The sequence below is a fragment of the Panthera uncia genome, chromosome X, assembly GCF_023721935.1.
Source record: "Panthera uncia isolate 11264 chromosome X, Puncia_PCG_1.0, whole genome shotgun sequence".
In the NCBI taxonomy this organism is placed as follows: Eukaryota; Metazoa; Chordata; class Mammalia; order Carnivora; family Felidae; genus Panthera; species Panthera uncia.
The window spans coordinates 9,441,941-9,455,542 of record NC_064817.1 but is presented as its reverse complement, the minus strand read 5'-3'; the positions used below and the strand labels follow the sequence as shown (position 1 = coordinate 9,455,542).

At 45.9% G+C, this 13,602-nt stretch overlaps 1 protein-coding gene across 1 annotated transcript in view; it reads right to left on the bottom strand.

Annotated features, from left to right (window-relative positions):
• EGFL6 (EGF like domain multiple 6) overlaps positions 1-13,602 on the bottom strand; it is a 55,958-nt gene that overhangs the window by 41,434 nt on the left and 922 nt on the right. The window lies entirely within an intron of this gene.

Genomic DNA, 13,602 nt, shown 5'->3' with positions numbered 1-13,602 from the left:
CATATATCCGGTAAGGGGTTAATACCCGAAATATATAAAGAGCCCATACAACTCAATAACAACAAGACCAACCTGATTAAAAAAAAAAAAGGCAGATCTGAATAAACATTTTTGCAAAGACAGCCAGATGGCCAACAGGTATATGAAAAGATGCTCAACGTCACTCGTCATCAAGGAAACGCAAATCAAAACCACAAGGACAGATCACCTCATACCAGTTAGAATGGCTGTTATCGAAAAGGCAAGAAATAAGTGTTGGCGAGGATGGGGAGAAAAGGGAGCCCCTGTGCACCGCTGATGGGAATGTGAATTGGAAAACAGTATGGAAGTTCCTCAAAAAATTAAAAAGAAAACTACCATATGACCTAGCAGTTCCACTTCTGAATATTTATCCAAAGAAAATGAAACCACCAGCTTGAAAAGATACACACACGCCCCATGTTCACTGCAGCATTATTTACAATAGCCAAGATCTGGAAACAACCTAAGTGTCCACTGACGGATGAATGGATAAAGAAAATGTGGTATATGGGGCACCTGGGTGGCTCCGTCGGTTGAGCGTCCGACTTGAGTTTAGGTCATGATCCCACGGTTCGTGGGTTCAAGCCCCGCATCAGGCTCACTACTGTCAGTGCAGAGCCCGCTTCGGATTCTCTGTCCCCCTTTCTCTCTGCCCCTTCCCTACTTGTGCTTTCTCTCTCAAAAATAAATCTTAAAAAAGAAAGAAAGAAAGAAAGAAAGAAAGAAAGAAAGAAAGAAAGAAAGAAGAAAGAAGTTAAGAAAGAAATGTGGTATATATACACAATGGAGTATTATTCAGTCATAAAAAAAAGTGTGAAATTTTGCCATATGCAAAAACATGGATGAACCGTGAGGACGTTATGCTAAGTGAAATAAGTCAGACAGAAAAAGACAAAAGCATATGAGCTCACCTCTATGTGGAATATAAATAACAAACAACAACAAAAAAAACACAAGCTCATAAATACAGAGAAGAGATGGGTGGTTGCCAAAGGCAGGGAGGTGGGGGTAAATGTGAAATGGGTAAAGGGGGTCAAAAGGTATAAACTTCTAGTTATAAAATACGTAAGTCATAGGGATGTAATATACAGATGGTTAATAATACTATTTTGCATATTTGAAAGTTGCTAAGAGAAAAAGTCTTAAAAGTTGTTACAAGAAAAAAAATTGCAGCTATGCATGGTGACAGACAGTAACTTGACCTAATGGTGATCATTTTGCAATAGATACAAATATTAAGTCATTATGTTGTACACCTGTAATTAATATTATCTGTCAATTTCACCTCAAAAAAAAAAAAAAGATTGCCAAAGCTGTTGGGATGTAAAATCACAACAAAAAAATTGAAATTGGTTGAAACACGATATTTTTTTAAAAGCCTAATTTAAAAACTTTGGGGAAAGAGTCCAGGGTCCTCTGTCTGAACAGTGCTCGCACATTACCGCAACTCTCCAGAGAAATCCTTCTTCTCGAGTTTTCTTGCTTTCCCATGCGTGTCTTTAGGTGAAAAGGTGAAGCTGGGAAATCTGAGGTGTATCGATTTCTCCCAAATCATCATTTTTGACGTTGGGTACAAAGCATCACTTGAAAAGCTCTCCAAAATGTTAACGACCCACTCTTGGGCCACCAAAGACTTGTTAATCAAGTAAGATTTCTTATCCGCTGTAAAGAGTTCCTTCCCCACAAATGCATCTTAGCATTACAGCTTTGTTAGAAGATAAGGGAGATTTGTTATTAAATCTAGCTTTATTCCCATTTGGTAAAAAAAAAAAAAAAAAAAAAAAAGGAAACAATAGTTAATAATGAACTTATGATTGAGAACCATACAATGGATTCTGATGTCTGGGCAACTACAGAAATCAGAAAATACCAGTTCAGCCGACAGCTTCTCTGTAGCTGCAGCGACATGTTCTGTGCATATTTCCTAAAGAAGACCGAGCAGCTTGAAACAACAGCATAGGAAAAACCATCAGAGAACCACGCAAGTCCACAAACGAGCAACATGCCTTTTAATTCAAAGGGACAGCCACAAATGGGATTTTAGTGGTTTAATCATCCGATTCTACATCTGGTCAGGAAAATGGAAAACTAGTTTAAAGGCGGCGGGGGTGGGGGGGACTCTCTGGCGGATAAAATGGCTAATAATTACTTGTTGGTTTGTAGATGCCAGAGGAAATTGATTTATTACCCCAAGAATCCGGCTCTACATTCTATGTTTGCCGGGTTTTTCTTTTTTCTTTTTTTTTTCTGAAATGCACATATGCAGTTATTTAAAATGATGGATAAAAAAGTAAGTATTAAAATATTTCTGTTTAAGTTGAAACAATACGATTGAGGGGAAGAAAGGAACGCAGCGCAGGCAAGCATCTCGACAATACTAGCAGGGCACATGGGCTTATAAAGTCCTTTAAAAAGCGCTAAAAAAAAAAAAGGTTTAATCTATAGTTCTTTAATCTAGAGTTCTTGCACGGCATTGCAAGTTAATGTTAGCGAATTATTCAGATTACTTCCCTAGCATCCTCCTTCCACCTGTCTTTTGCTCCAATTCCTGTCCAATCACTAACTTTCCCACCATTAATTCAATTATCGTTTTTACTTTAATATCTGGTTGTATTCTGGATGAGGGACATACACTGTTAGGTTAAACTACATGAAATTTTTACAAGATGAAACTGGCCCCCCAAAATGGCCATGTTTCTGAACTTGCGCGTTACGATTTAACGATCATGGATGAGAACGTTATAGGTACTCGGCAAATCGGCTTCTGTGTCTCCTGGGCTACACTATGCTTGCCCGCCAGCCTGCCAGTTAGGTGGGGTCACCATGACCGGTTTGGGCCAATCAAAAGCGGGCAGATCACCCCCAGGTCTGTTCACAAAGCCTCCCGTGGGATCCCGGACATGCTCCATTTCTAACAGCCCATTGAACAAAAAGGATTCTGTGGACCTGGAGCCTGGACCCGTGTGAAAACATGTAGCAGAAGTCTCTCAAACATGCCTTGGACTTCAAGGTAGGTGAAGAAATAAACTTAACCGTGTTGAGCCACTGCAAACTTGAGATGGTTTGATACAGAAATTAGCCTACCCTGATCAACAGAGTAGTATCTCAAGAGCGATTTCCTTTCCTAAAGTCTAGCGCACATGTTTTCCTCATACGCGCATCTGTTTTTTATTTTTTTATTTCTCATATGTGCATCTGTTTGCACAAATAAAATCTTACGAAACTATCAACATGAATTGCATTCAGTTCCCTGTTTAGTGAACCGTGTATTTTTTATTTATTTTCTTAATGTTTATTTTTGAGAGAGAGACAGAGACGAGCAGGGAGCAGCAGAGAGAGGGAGACAGAGAATCCAAGCAGACTCCAGGCTCTGAACTGTCAGCACAGAGCCCAACGTGGGGCTTGAACTCACGAACCGCGAGATCACGACTTGAGCTGCAGTCGGACGCTTCACCGACTGAGCCACCCAGGCACCCCAGCATGTATTTCTTAAAATGTACAAAACTGGCGGGGCGCCTGAGTGGCTCAGTCGGTGAAGCGTCCAACTTCGGCTCAGGTCGTGATCTCGCGGTTCGCGAGTTCGAGCCCCACGTCGGGTTCTGTGCTGATGGCTCAGATTCTGAGCCGGATTCTGTGTCTCCCTCTCTCTCTGCCCCTCCCCAACTTGTGCTCTGTCTCTCTCTGTCTCTCAAAAATAAATAAATGTAAAAAAAAATTTTTTTTAAATGTACGAAACTGGAGCAGTGCATTCCAAGATACGAAGGAGGCATGCTTCCGGCACAGTACGAACCACTGGAATTTAATGCATGCCGGACTATAATGTGCTTGTATGCATTTGGCTGGATTACCTAACCTGCTGGGACCCGATAAACGCGGGGTCATCAATCCAAAGGGATTTACGAACCTAGAAAGAGAATTCCTGATCGTGGGCTGAACTGACCCCAGCAACATCCTCGGCCATCTCGGGAGGTCTGGCCCGGTCGGCTAGCGGCGGTCTCTCTCAGATCTCTCTTGCTGAACAACGTTTGGCATATCGGAGGCCCAGGGAACCTGTTCCCGAGGCAGGGACGTGTCAGTGTAGATGAGCAAACGTCTGTGGAGAGGAGGCTCTGAGCTGTGGGAGTCTGAGCTAAATGCCAAACTGTCCCCAGTTCCTTTAACGCATTATGCAGCTTGCTGTCTACACTGATCGAATTAATCACGAATCGCCATCTCCACAGCTGAAGTTAATTTAAAAACATTCCAGGGATTGTGTAAGTAGTGTAGTATGTCTTCATGGGATTCCTTATTTTCCGCAAAAATATACTGTGCCAGAGCTCTTACTTTGCTTGCTGATGGTCAGGTTCCAGGAAACTTTAGGCTATTCCTTCTACAAGACAAATTGAGGAGTTAAAACTTCTTTCGCTCACGTTTATATATGGCCAAACAAATGGAACGAAATGGTTTCTAGAGAGGGGCCGTCAGGTCCGGCCATGAGGTCTCTTTGCTTTGTTTCCTTTTGTGTTTATCAGAATTCCCAGGACGGCTGGTCCGTTGTACCTAACCGGTTAGGATTAATTCTGATTTCCGACACATCTTCGATATACAGAGCCCAAGTCCAACAGGCCCAGGGATGCCCCAAAGCGTCTCACCTTCCCAGATGCGTAGGCACTGAAAAGCCTCATCAAAAAATGCCCGGACTATCAGGTGTGCCCCCGGGATGTGTCCCTTACCTTCCATTCTCCCGGGTCATGAATGGTAGTGCAACACGTGGTGCCTCCCATGGCTTCCTCCATTTCTCTCGCTTGCCTTCCAAGCTCAGGAGCCCGTGGAAACTGGGCACGGGGGTGGTCCTAGTTTGGGCTCTTCCAGAGGCCGATCGAAACAAGGGTCTGAATACAAGTGGTTAGTCGAGGAGGGAAAGGCATGGGGGCCAAGGGCAGAAAATGGAGTCTGAGAACTAGGCAACGCTAGATCAAACAGGGCCTTCTACATCATCTTAGATGGAACAGATTTTATTCTTAATCAATGGAAAGCCACCGAAAGGCCTTAGGGAGAGGGCTAACACCATCTGATTTAAATCTTAAGAGGAACACTTTGGGACTGAACTAGAGGGGACACAAGAAGCGGGAAAGGGATGCTACTGTAGGGGTTCAGGTGACAGATGACGGTGATGTGGCCGGGTGGTGGCAGGCGAGAGGGAGGCCAGGAGATGGGCTTGGGACGCGGTCTGCAATGGGATTTAGCGCCAGACTGAAGAGAAGAGGGGAGAAGAGTGAGTTGTCAGGAATGATGCCCAGGTTTTGGGCTTGAACCAGTGGGGATACTGTTTGTTCTGGAAGAGAGAGACTGGGTGAGATGGGGGGCAGTGAGTTCTGGAGAGCTGATCTAGAGCTCAGTTTGGGATGTCCTAAGCTCAACGGGACATCCCAATGGACAGGTCAAGAGTACAGCAGAGAGCACCTGGGGCTCAATGCTGACATTTTGAAGCCGTCTACACATAGGTGGCATTGAAACAGCTAGAACTGGAAAGATCGCCTGGATGGAGTATAGACAAGGAATAAACTCGGGTCAGAGATGGAACTCTGTGCAAATGGAGGCTGATGAAAGAGGCTGAGAAGGAGTAACCAGCGTGGGAGAAGGAAAACCAGAAAGTGTGATGTGGTGGTTTTAAAACATACCCACAAATTTTTTTTGCCAGTCCTCCTTTCAAAAGGTGAAGCCCACGTCCCCACCCCTTATGTGGGACTGGACTTCGTGCCTGGCTTCAGACGAAGAGATCATGGTGGGCGTGACAGAGGCTCACTTCCGAGATCAGGACACAGAAAGCGTAGCAACCTTCGCCTTCTCTCTCTCTCGGATTTCTTGCGATGTGGAAGTCTGCTGACATGCCATGAGGACCCTCGAGCAGTTCTATGGAGAGGTCCACAAGGCCAGGGGCTGAGACCTCCTGCCACCAGCCACTGAGGAGCCAAAGTCTCCTGCTGTGGTCGGGTGAGTGCGCCATCTTGGAAGCAGACCCTCCAGCCGGAGTCCAGCCTTCTGAGGACCACGGCATTGGCCGACAACTTGGCTGCAACCCTGTGCAAAGCCCCAAGCCCTGTGCAGCTGACGTGCTCCCGAACTCCCAGCTCACAGAAACCGTGAGGGATAAGAAATGTCGTTTGAAACCTCTGAGCTTTGGAGTATTCTGTAGAACGGCAGTAGAAAAATAATGCATGTGGTGCCCAGAAACCAAGCAAAGGGACTACCCGAAGAGCAGAGGTGATGGTCTTTGTAAAGATATTTGGTGCTTTGGTACGATTTTTAATGTTGCATTTGTTTTCATCAAGTCTGAGGCGCCACGGATCATAAGCGCGCTAATATGTACATCCGGAAAGGAAAAATACTGCCAGTCCAACTGAACTATGGTCCGCTGCCTTAAAGATAATTCAGTGCAATTGTGTGATCATTCTGAGCTTGAATTGGTCATGATGGGGTTAGCTTTACAGAACGCGGCCTGCAAGGCCCCCCCCCTTGCTCTCTGCTCTCACAACCGAGCCCACGTCCCATGGCCCAACCCACAGGCTCCCTGCAGCCTGGTTCCAGCTTGCCTTCTTGGCTGTCCCTGGGCTCGTGACCCCAGATGCTGGCCAGTCCACTTCCTATCTGGGCCCGATGCCTTCCTTTCACATTCCTCTTGCAGGTATGTATCAATCCAGCCAGCCATTCGTTTATTCCTATGAAACATCTACTGGGAATTAAGCAGTGGAATCCTGGCTTTCTGCCCTCTGTTTTCTATCACGTGGGCTCATATTCATTCCGCAAGGACAGTTTAAATGTCAGCCCCTGTCCTCCACTTTCCCTGACTCACGCAGACTAAATTTCTCCTATCTGGTTTCCGTGGAATGTTTCCTATGTTCTCTATGCTCTCTCCCCACCACCATACACACACACACACACACACACACACACACACACACACACACAAATGTGTATATAGTTTTATACGTGTCTATATATACATAAACAGACGCAGTTCATCTGTGCACAACGTGGGAGTTAGGGGCGCTGGCCGCCGGCACAGTCAAAAATCCTTGTATAACTTTTGACTCCCCCCAAATTGAACTAATAGCCTACCCGTTGACTGGAAGCCTTACCGATAACATACAAAGGTTGATTAACACGTATTCTGTATACGTATTAATATGGTGTTCTTACAGTAAAGTAAGCTAGAGAAAATGAAATGTTATTAAGAGAGAATGCATCCACAGTACTGTACCATAAAAAATCCAAGTAGTTCAAACGCGTGTTAAGGGTCAACTGTAATACGTAAAAATATAATATATACGTATTCATTCTTTGGAATGCAACACCTACTATGTGCCGGGCACGGGGCTGGGAGCTAGAGTTACGACCCTCACCCTGCACCCCATTCACCAAAACAGACAGAGATGTTGCCTGTCCTACAAAGTTGTTCAGTGGGGGCGGCAGAGAGATATGTATCTCTGGCATCCAGGAGAATGTTTGGGCATGTCGTTTGTTCAATTAATGTTGAGTTGAAGTGAATTAGTTTTTTTTTTTCAACGTTTTTTTTTTTTTTTTTTTTAATTTTTTTTTGGGGCAGAGGGAGACAGAGCATGAACGGGGGAGGGGCAGAGAGAGAGGGAGACACAGAATCGGAAACAGGCTCCAGGCTCCGAGCCATTAGCCCAGAGCCTGACGCGGGGCTCGAACTCACGGACCGCGAGATCGTGACCTGGCTGAAGTCGGACGCTTAACCGACTGCGCCACCCAGGCGCCCCGAAGTGAATTAGTTTTAACTACTTTTAGAACATTGGGTTTTGGGGGGTTTTGTTCATTTGTTTTCATAAACAAGACCTTCAGGGGCGCCTGGGTGGCTCAGTCGCCTAAGTGTCCGACTTCGGCTCAGGTCATGATCTCACCGTTTGTGGGTTCGAGCCCCGCATTGGGCTCACTGCTGACAGCACAGAGCCTGCTTCAGATCCTCTGTCCCCCTCTCCACCTGCCCCTCCCCAGCTCATGCTCTCTCTCTCTCAAAACAAATAAATAAACTTTAAAAAAAACCCACAAAAAATGAGACTTTCAGATTTTTTTTTAATTCTTTTTTTTTTTTTTTTAACGTTTACTTATTTTTGAGACAGAGAGAGACAGAGCATGAACGGGGGAGGGTCAGAAAGAGGGAGACACAGAATCTGAAACAGGCTCCAGGCTCTGAGCTGTCAGCACAGAGCCCGACGCGGGGCTCGAACTCACGGACCGCGAGATCATGACCTGAGCCGAAGTCGGCCGCTTAACCGACTGAGCCACCCAGGCGCCCCGAGACCTTCAGATTTAAAACAGGTTAGTATTTAAACCAGTACACTGATTACTCTGGATAGAACACCTCATGGAAAGTGATCTAACTATCCTTGGGAGACAACCACAGCTTTTAAATTTTTTTTTTTATGTTTATTTATTTTTGAGACAGAGAGAGACAGAGCATGAGTGGGGGAGGGGAAGAGAGCGAGGGAGACACAGAATCCAAAGCAGGCTCCAGGCTCCGAGCTGTCAGCACAGAGCCCGACGCGGGGCTCGAACTCACGGACCGTGAGATCATGACCTGAGCTGAAGTCGGACGCTTAACCGACCAAGCCACCCAGGCGCCCCAACCACAGCTTTTAAATCTGCTACCTCTCTGCTATGATATTTTAAGCAAATAACTTAATCACTCAGTCTTTTGAAACTCAGTTTATTCATCTGTAAATTGGAGACATGATCTGTAATTTACACATGGCTGACATCGCAAGAGGGACCTCAATATCTGTTCTTCTTATGGCTGGAATGTGGACAGATTCGCCAGAGCTCTAGAAGCCATCTTTGGCTACGAAGGGGGAACCTTCTGGTAGAGATGTTAGATGGTGCAGCCTGGGCGCCTGACTGACCCAACTACCCCCTCCTATGTGAGAAACACAGTTCTATTTGTTTAAGCCAAGGTTATGTGGGTTTTCACTCACTTGTGGCCAATATTAAAGGGTCAAAAGGCAATGTTGCTCTACTCACTGGCCAGTTACCCTATTCTGACATCTCCTACCTAAAATCCCCAACGTCACATGTCTTGGGAGGCCCAGTTTTCAGTGTGCATTCAACCGGAAATCAAGATCACGTCCCATAGGGTCTCTACCTTTTGTGCGCTTAACTTGCGTGTTCGTTTGCTAGGGCTTTCGTGACAATGTACCCCAAACTGGGTGGCTTCAGGACCAAAATTCATTTTTTCACAATTCTGGAGGCTGGAAGTCTGAGATCAAGCCACAGATGGTTTCTTCTGAGGCCTCACTCCTTGGCTTACAGATGGCCATCTTCTCCCTGTACCTTCACATGGTCTTTCCAGTCTTTTTCCTGTGGTTGTACGTGTGTGTGTGCGCGCGCGTGGGTGAGCCTTGTGTCCTAATGTCTTCTTAGGAAGACACCAGTCATACTGGATTAGGGCCACCCTAATGACCTCATTTTTAACTAGTTACCACTTTAAAGACACTATGTCCCCCAAGAGTCACATTCTCAACGTGTGAATTTGGGAGGGGAGGACACAACTCAGCCCACAAAACCTTAGGACACCCGTATGTCCTGCCCCCAGTCTCCCCAGAGGACTCTGTGTCCTGGAACTTGTCACCAGAAGCACAAATGCCTGCGGCATTTCCCTGTGTCATCAGGTTAGTGACAAATGGTGCCTTGTGGCTGGTGGCCAGCCTTGTTTCGTGATGTTCAAGGGTCTTCTCTGTCGGCAGCAGCCAGCTCTGCCTGTGCCCACGGTAAGCTGAAAGTGTAGACTGCCCCCCTCAGAAGCCCTCAACCAATGACTGATGGGAGTATAAATACCCCAGCTCCCTTGCCTTCAGGGGGGTAACTCTGAGCCGTGTGTCCTACGGTCTTCCAGAATTCCCCAGCGGGATGAAATCACAGTGGTAACTTACTTTGAAAACATTTCGTTCCCTACTAGAACTTTCTGGGGTCACCTTACAAATAAACCACATACACTCGAATCCTGGTCTCAGAATTGCTTCTGAGATTATGTCAGCATCGATGTATCCAATTTGGGGGGTGGGGGAATAAATTTGGAATATTGGAATGTCACTGCTCTAAAGGCAGAAGAGCCAATCAAATAAGGTTCTTGGAAATTCATCAAATCTCTTCAAGCTTGTCCATCCCAATGTCTGTCAAATAGGTACAATATCTCTTTCTTAGGGTTGAGGAGAGAAGTGATCGAAATCACACTGAAAAGCGCTGACACACAGTAGAGTGTCAACAGTATTTGTTAAATGCTGATCTGATTTATGAAGACTGGGTAAGATATTTATTTTCATTTTAATGTTCGTGCAACCTTGGCTTATACGCATCAATTACATATAAATAGGATTTTAATAACCTCCTAAACCAGTGAGCGGAGTTCTTCTAGGAAATAGTGACCATGAAACGTAAAAGATGCATGATACCTCAGCCACTGACAAATCATTAAAATCGTGTTTAAAAACAAGATCCAGGGGGCCCCTGGGTGGCTCAGTCGGTGAAACGTCCAACTCCGGCTCAGGTCGTGATCTCACGGTTCATGAGTTCGAGCCCCGTGTAGGGCTCTGTGCTGACAGCTTGGAGCTTGGAGCCTGGAGCCTGGAGCCTGCTTTGGATTCCGTGTCTGTCTGTCTGTCTGTCTCTCTCTGCCCCTCTCATGCTCAGGCTCAATCTTTCAAAAATAAATAAAACATTAAAAAAATTAAAAAAAAAAAAAGATCCAGCCCATAAAACCAAGAACAACGGATTCACAGTTCATGCTTCCTGTGGAAGGCTGAAAAATGGTCTCCCCAAAGATATTCACGTCCTAAGGCTTGGACCCTGTACATGTTACCTTATGGCAAAAGGACTTTGCAGATGTGATCAAATTAAGGATCTTATGAGAGAGAGACCATCCTGGAATATCTGGGTGGGGCTGATATAATCACAGGCTGCTTCTTCGAGGGAGGAAGATGACTAAGAGAAAAAAGGCAAGGTGATGAGGAAGGGACTGAAGTGATGTGGATGCAAGCCTAGGATTGTTGGAAGCCTCCAGAAGCTGTAAGAGACAAGGACAGATTCTCCCCTGGAGCCTCCAGAAGGAACCAGCCCTCCGAACCCCTTTGTCTTAGCCCCTTATGACTCATTTTGGATTGTGGATCTCCAGAACTCTAAGAGAATAAATCTGTGTATTTTTTAAGCCACAAAACGTGTGGAAAATTCGTACAAGGGCACTTTCTTAGCAGGGCTCGGAGAAGAATCAGTTCTCAACATAGGCGTGATTTACAGAAAGCAGGCATCTCTCTCCCTGAGCACAGACCCTCAGCATGAACCCACTCATTCCTTCCTCTCACATTTTCACTTGACTTCAACAGAGAAAAAAACGTTTACCAGATATATGTTATAACAGGGAATTGCTCCAAACTTGAAAAGATTAACAACAGTAACATTTATCTCATGTGCTCAAGGCCAAAAGACACCGGTGTTAGGTCCTAGAACACTGTGGAGGTGGAATTCAGATCAATAAATGTCCTAGACCGGCAAAAAGTCCCAATGCCCAGAGACCATTTAAAAAATATAAGATTCAGGGGCGCCTGGGTGGCTGAGACAGTTAAATGTCCGACTTCGGCTCAGGTCATGATCTCGCGGTTCATGAGTTCGAGCCCTGCGTCAGGCTCTGTGCTGATGGCTCAGAGCCTGGAGCCTGCTTCGGATTCTGTGTCTCCCTCTCTCTCTGCCCCTCCCCTGCTCACGCTCTGTCTCTGTCTCTCTCTCGAACATAAATAAAACGTTAGAAAGATTTTTTTAAAAAAATACATAGGATTCAAGCCAAATACTGATGCTTAAGATCAGGAAAATGCATGCTGCTAATGATTTATTCAGTTGATGACTGATAAGTGTGTACTATGCACTAAGCACCATTTAGGAGGCATGCCATTTTCTAGATCACGAAAATCATGGTGCAGTATCTTAATTAAAAACAAAAGAAAACAGTGCTTCTATTAGAAAGCTCTACACAGCAGTCACAGATTTTACTGTAGGCTGTGAAGCCTCAGGAAACAACTGGAAGACACACTCTTCTCCAAGCAGGTGCCTTGCCTTTTTGGTGAACATATCGTCTGTAACGTGGGGGCTGGAGTTGATTAAACGTGGTTTCTGGGCAGCTCCTGGAGGGCTGACCGCCTGACATTCCCAAGCTCGCTGAGCAGGTAATAAACACACCAGCTTGTGAACCTGATACCGTGTAAAGGAAGCACATTTCACATCTCGAAAACCAAGGAATTGCAGAATCCTGACGTGGATTCTTCGTTTTACTATTCCTTGGTTTATTTGAGGGCTTTTCGGCTTTTATTTTAATTTGGTGGCTCTTTGCGAGTGGAGCTCTTGGAGGTCGGTTTGCCGGCTGCTGAGGAACCGTTAATCTCATCTCCAAAGAGCATTTGGTCTTTCTTAAGTAGGCTTTCTAGCCATACAAGAACCCCCCAACGTTCCAGGAAAACGTGATTATGAGCAAAATTGCATCTGCTTACATTTTTATCGTGGAAAGGAAATTGAAACTTACGATCGTACGTTCTAAGAACCTGGTTTGAGGTTTGTTCTGTTTGAACTTCAAAATCCCTTAATACGGTGGCTGACTGATGAAAGATTTTTTTTTTCCCCCTGTAAGTCAAACAAAGATAGGCTCACCTTTAAGAAGCCTGTTCCACACCAAGGCTCTCAGCCTGCTCTCCCTGGGAATTAGTGACACACAAAAAAATCTCCACAGGGCAGGGATTCTGGAAGCCACCGCCGCCACCCCCACCTTGGTGCGTGTCTGGGGACATTCTAGCTGGAGAGGCTGCTACTGGCATCTAGTGGGCAGAGGCCACAGATACTGCTCAAAAGTCTGTAACGCACAGGACAGCTTTCCACCCACCCCCAACCAAGAATTGTCCAGCCCAGCCCCAAAGGTCAACAGCGCTACAACAAAGGAACCCAGCTCTAGTGGGCACCTCAGAAAGCAAGGTATCACAACCAGAGAACCGGGAAAGCATGTTCAGGGAGTGATTCCTAAAAGGCTGCCCTAGTGCGGGAGAGGAGTGCAGGAATCTGAGCCAGACTGCCTGGGTTTGAACGCGGGCTCCATCACTTACTGGCTGTGCCTCTTTGCGCAAGTTATTCAACTGCTCTGTGCCTCATTTCTCTTCCCTGCCATATGGGGATTATAATCATAGTGCTTATTACCACAACACTTACGGGCTTTCAATGGGGTTAATAGTCCTCAAGTGTTTAGAACGGGCCAGGCCGACAGTAAGCCCTAACTACGTTCGTCTTTACCAAGTGGCTTTGCTGATCTCTGGAGAAGGAAGTTTTTCAAGGGCTTCCAGAAGTTTATCAACAGTAGAGAGAACGGCTTCAGAGTCTCAATTGCCACAGCAAGAAAAAACGAGTCAATTTCATCCGACACCCACACCTTTTCTTTCCGGTTCGTCAACCTTAATCAGAAAGGCACCTAGACCAAGGAGGGGCGAGGAGGGGCGAGGAGGGGCGAGGAGGGGCGAGGAGGGGCGAGGAAGGGGGGGGGCGCGGCCACCTCTGCTC